This window comes from Schistocerca cancellata, chromosome 9, assembly GCF_023864275.1.
Source record: "Schistocerca cancellata isolate TAMUIC-IGC-003103 chromosome 9, iqSchCanc2.1, whole genome shotgun sequence".
Classification (NCBI taxonomy): Eukaryota; Metazoa; Arthropoda; class Insecta; order Orthoptera; family Acrididae; genus Schistocerca; species Schistocerca cancellata.
This window is the reverse complement of record NC_064634.1, coordinates 80,213,120-80,219,247: the sequence shown is the minus strand read 5'-3', so window position 1 is coordinate 80,219,247 and position 6,128 is coordinate 80,213,120.

The following is a 6,128-nucleotide window of genomic DNA, read 5'->3' as shown; positions in this document are numbered from 1 at the left end:
AGACATTTCCACTTACCGGCAGCTGTCTGCCACAAACTTAGATCCTGCCACTCCTCTTGCAACAGGTCTCTACTTTCTGTGGATATGGCTACAGCAGATTCCCGTTGGTTTGCCCTCGGCCTCCCTTGGCTCCTTCTACCTGGTGGAGATGAGTGGAGGAAAGACTGCGGCCATCGTTGTTTCTCCATCCTTCCGAGATGTCCACACCATCTCACAGCTCGAGCATCAGTCCCCACGCTACCCAGACGCACCACTCTCCACAAGACAGCCTGCCTCAGAAGTACGACTGGCTGCAAAATGAGGAGCTGAGGAGCTGCACGAGGAGCAACAGCGCCGCTTATTCACAACCTTGTAAACCAGACCAAACAAGTCATATTCATAACTTGTCACAAAATTACATTAAAATGACCATAATAGAAAATTCCTTGTTTCTTAACGATTAATATTTTGAAACAAGCGGAAAAATATTCCTATCTGACAACAAAAATGCAAATGTTTACCTATTTATTTAAAAGGCTCTGACTGAAATGTGGCGTACTAGCTGTCTCATTCTACCTTACCTTTAAAAATGCTCCCAAAAATTTTGGAAGAGCGAACATATTCGCTCTTTTTTAAACACCCAAATTACTTCAAACTCCCATGAGCTCCCCCTCACTGTAACTCTCTCACATCGTGGATGTGCATCTCTGCAAAGTCTCTCGTACCCATCAACTCCCAGTTGCCCTTTCTGACTCACTCAATCAGTCCAACTCACTGTCATTAACTCTATGTGCCTGCCTTCTCCTGTGCCACAGCCACCGTCCCTTTCGTCCTGTCCTACTACTACAGTCTCCTCTCACTGTCAGTTTCTCCCTCTTGCTTTCTCTTAGTGCTAATACCTCATTACTTCTCCCTACTGCTGCTGTCTCTCTCTATTCCCCACTGCCATTGTCGTATACTGAGTGTCTCATTATCACCGGCTCTCGCGCTCTTCCACTTTCTCCTTCTCTTTATTCCTCTCCCTTTGGTACTGTCTCTTTCACTCTTTTCCTAACACTGTTCAGTCACCGTCAACTATGTTCCAGTAGCACTGTGTCCGTCTCTTTCTCTCACAATGCAGTTGTCTCCTCCGCTCTTTCTATAATACAAGCACTGTCTACTATCTTAAAGTATTTATTACTTTTCCATCTCTTTGCCATTGCCACTGTCTTCTTCTCTTTCAACATAAAAAAGGGCGAATATGTTCGCATGCCGAAATTTTTGGGAAGATTTTTAAAGTTGCCGCGGAAGGTAAACTTAAACAGTTGTTACCCCACTTTTCAGTCAGTGCCTTTTAAATATACAGGAACGTATTCGCATTTTTTTTGCTCCGTAACTCATATGAAAAGAAGTGTATTGTTCCGTAAAATTTTGATTACTTACGCAAAAATCAACTAAAACAAAACTAATCTTACACCTCAGATCTGATGTTACGTGCAAAAAAATGTGCGTATGCTTCAGCACTACAACATGAAGTACTCATATGATAACGGATACACTTAACAGCATATTTCTCCGTGCTGTGCCACTTAATAAACTACGTTTTAGCTTCACACCAGATTTCACAGTCGTATTTTAAGTTTGCATGTACGGTAAATTTGAATCTTTGTATCTCGGAAACGGATAAAGGTATGATCAAAATTTTCGAGGCTGTTGGAGATTGGGATCTTAGGAACGCATCGTAAAAATTACAGCCGTATCCTGTGCACAGCCGTTTCGGAATCGGGGTAGGGTTGTAGTACTAATTTTTGTGGTGTTTCTTGATAACGGATACATATTTTTGAAAAACGAAGAGATGGCTCATCTAGCTAAATGTCCTTAAAATTTGAGGAATTTGATGCTCTTAGATATCATTTAGATTTCGCCTCATACCGGATTTTACGTATAGAAATAGGGTAACTCCGAACCACTGTATCTTGGAAATGAATAAAGACAACAAGAAGATTTTCAAAGTTGACGATTAGGATTATATCGTAAAATTTCAGCCATTTTCTGTACATAGTTGTAGGAAAAGGAAGAGAAGGAAACGTAGTAGGTGAATATGGAATGAGGGTAAGGAATGAAAGAGGAAGCCGCCTGGTAGAACTTTGCACAGAGCATAACTTAATCAAACGTAACACTTGGTTCAAGAATAATAAAAGAAGGTTGTTTACATGGAAGAAGCCTGGAGATACTGACAGGTTTCAGATAGATTATACAATGGCATGACAGAGATTTAGGAACCAGGTTTTAAATTGTAAGACATTTCCACGGGCAGATGTGGACTCTGACCAAAACTATAGGTTATGAACTGTAGATTAAAACTGCAAAAAGGTGGGAATTTAAGGAGATGGGACCTGGATAAACTGAAAGAACCAGAGGTTGTAGAGAGTTTCATGGAGAACTTTAGTGAAGGATTGACAAGAATGGAGGAAAGAAATACAGTAGAAGAAGAATGGGTAGCTTTGAGAGATGAAATAGTGACGGCAGCAGAGGATCAAGTAGGTAAAAAGACGAGGGCTAATAGAAATCCTGGGGTAACACGAGAGATACTGAATTTAATTGATGAAAGGAGAAAATACAGCCGGCAGATGTGGCGGAGCGGTTCTAGGCACTTCAGTCTGGAACCGCGCGACCGTTACGGTGGCAGGTTCGAATCCTGCCTCGGGCATGGATGTGTGTGTTGTCCTTACGTTAGTTAGGTTTAAGGAGTTCTAAGTTCTAGGGCACTGATGACCTCAGATGTTAAATCCCATAGTGCTCAGAGCCATTTGAACCATATGAGAAAATACAAAAATGCAGTAAATGAAGCAGGCAAAAAGGAGTACAAACGTCTCAAAAATGAGATCGACAGGCACTGCAAAAAGGCTAAGCAGGGATGGCTAGAGGACAAATGTACGGATGTAGACGCGTATATCACTAGGGGTAAGATAGATACTGCCTACAGGAAAATTAAAGAGACCTTTGGAGAACAAAGAACCACTAGTATGAATATCAAGAGCTCAGATGGAAACCCAGTTCTAAGCAAAGAAGGGAAAACAGAAAGGTGGAGGGAGTATATAGAGGGCCTATACAAGGGCAATATACTTGAGGACAATATTATGGAACTGGAAGAGGATGTAGATGAAGATGAAATGGGAGATACGATACTGCGTGAAGAGTATGACAGAGCACTGAAAGACCTAAGTCGAAACGAGGCCCCTGGAGTAGACAACATTCCATTGGAACTACTGACGGCCTTGAGAGAGCCAGTCCTGACAAAACTCTACCATCTGGTGAGCAAGATGTATGAGACAGGCGAAATACCCTCAGACTTCAAGAAGAATATAATAATCTCGATACCAAAGAAAGCAGGTGTTGACAGATGTGAAAATTACTGAACAATCAGTTTAATAAGTCACGGATGCAAAATACTAACGCGTATTCTCTAAAGACGAATGGAAAAACTGGTAGAAGCTGACCTGGGGGAAGATCAGTTTGGATTCCGTAGAATTGTTGGAACACGTGAGGCAATACTGACCCTACGACTTATCTTAGAAGCTAGATTAAGGAAAGTCAAACCTACGTTTCTAGCATTTGTAGACTTAGAGAAAGCCTTTGACAATGTTGACTGGAATACTCTCTTTCAAATTCTGAATGTGGCAAGGGTAAAATACCGGGAGCGAAAGGCTATTTACAATTTGTACAGAAACCAGATGGCAGTTATAAGAGTCGAGGGGTATGAAAGGGAAGCAGTGGTTGGGAGGGGAGTTAGACAGGGTTGTAGCCTATCCCCGATATTATTCAGTCTGTATATTGAGCAAGCTTGTGAAGGAAACAAAAGAAAAATTCGGAGTAGGTAGTAAAATCCATGGAGCAGAAATAAAAACTTTGAGGTTCGCCGATGACGTTGTACTTCTGTCAGAGACAGCAAAGGACTTGGAAGAGCAGTTGAACGGAATGGACAGTGTCATGAAAGGAGGGTATAAGCTGAACATCAACAAAAGCAAAACGAGGATAATGGGATGTAGTCGAATTAAGTCAGTTGATGCTGAGGGAATTGGATTAGGAAATGAGACACTTAAAGTAGTAAAGGAGTTTTGCTATTTGGGGAGCAAAATAACTGATGATGATCGAAGTAGAGAGGATATAAAATGTAGACTGGCATTGGCAAGGAAAGCGTTTCTGAAGAAGAGAAATTTGTTAACATCGAGTATAGATTTAAGTGCCAGGAAATCGTTTCTGAAAGTATTTGTATGGAGCGTAGCCATGTATGAAAGTGAAACATGGACGATAACTAGTTTGGACAAGAAGAGAATAGAAGTTTTCGAAATGTGGTGCTACAGAAGAATGCTGAAGATTAGATGGGTAGATCATATAACTAATGAGGTGGTATTGAATAGGATTGTGGAGAAGAGAAGTTTGTGGCACAACTTAACTAGAAGAAGGGATCGGTTGGTAGGACATGTTCTGAGGCATCAAGGGATCACCAATTTAGTAGTAGAGGGCAGCGTGGAGGGTAAAAATCGTAGAAGAAGACAAAGAGATGAATACACTAAGCAGATTCAGAAGGATGTAGGCTGCAGTAGGTACTGGGAGATGAAGATGCTTGCACAGGATAGAGTAGCATGGAGAGCTGCATCAAACCAGTCTCAGGACTGAAGATCACAACAACAACAACAACAACAAGTGCTTCTTTCGGATTTCACACTATATTCTTTACGTATGTTTTCCAAACCGCAAGCGGTAATAAAAAAAAGTCTGCTATGGACATTTAGTTTTGTCTAGAGGCATCCCAACTATACCAAAAACAATTGAACACAAAAACTCCATCCTTATCTAGTACGTCGACCCAACTGGTATTTCCTACGTAACCTCGGCGGCTTCGCCCTGTTATCAGATATCACGATTCAGTCGCATACACAAATTTCCAGTCTAAAAGAAAATAATGTTTCGCCAATCTCATTTCCCAGTACTGCACGTCTTAACCCGTCACATCATAACCCTAGATGACAGTTTGGTGTAAAGGCACGGAAGAGAATCTCTTCAGCTTGCGCGGCACATACCGTGAAGAGTGGGCGTTTCCATCCTTCCGGACAGACCACTTTAGATTCTGCAGTAGAAAACTAACTGACGCTGATACATCGCGGCAGAACAACTTGCTGCATGTCTTCAGCTTGAAGCCTATCTGTCCTCGCCATATAGCAGCTATTGGAGAATAAATAAAAACAGAAGAATGGACTGTACACTTAGGAACTTGAAAAAAGTAAGTTATGCTCTTCATTCCACACTAAGACCACTACTCAGCACGAGTGGTGGATTGTAAGAATTGAAAGTATGTTCTGGGTGTTCTTCTGCGATACGGATAACAGCTTCGTCACGGTTCGGGAGTAAAATGGAGCGGAAACGTACTCCACAGGTGAATTACGCGGAACCGTGCTATTCTTGAACTCAAGACGTCTAAACTGCAGACAGATGCACCGTGAAATTCTGGCATTATATCGACCATCCAGCTATGGCGAAATTGTGCCAGCAATTTGGCCAACGCCCCAAAGACGTGAACAATGCTGGTTAGGAAGGAATTCCATCGACTTCGACTACAGACAACAATCTCCAGAAATTCGAGGAACTAATAGGCAGCAGTCGCAGATTTTCTGACGTTGATGACATTCACACAGCTCGAACTGAACGATTGGTAGAAATCTCTGACCGTTGTTTACAGAAACCCTAAGGCTATGTTGAAAAATAGTGTCACAGATGTGTGTCACTTTGAAGTGTAGTGCAGCGTTCAGTGGGAATTACTTGGTTTACAGCAATAATGTAGATTTTCTTACTGTGTTTTCATATATAATAGTAAAATAAAGTTTTGTGGTACTTAAACAAAAACATTTATTTATTTCAATCTTCAGTTCATAAATAAAATTCACAAAAAATCGCTGAAAACATTTCTTTATAAGATAAAAGTACCTATTTGTGTCCTGGTGTAGCACGTATATTACACGCCCTAATATTTTGCTGAATCACATTTTTAAAATGTAATATTTTAGTCTCATTTTATTCCAGAACAGCGCATTGACCATCTTACAAACTTCTCATTCATAAAAAAATAAACTCAGAACTTAGGACGTTAAAGTTACAAAGAAAAATGCAGA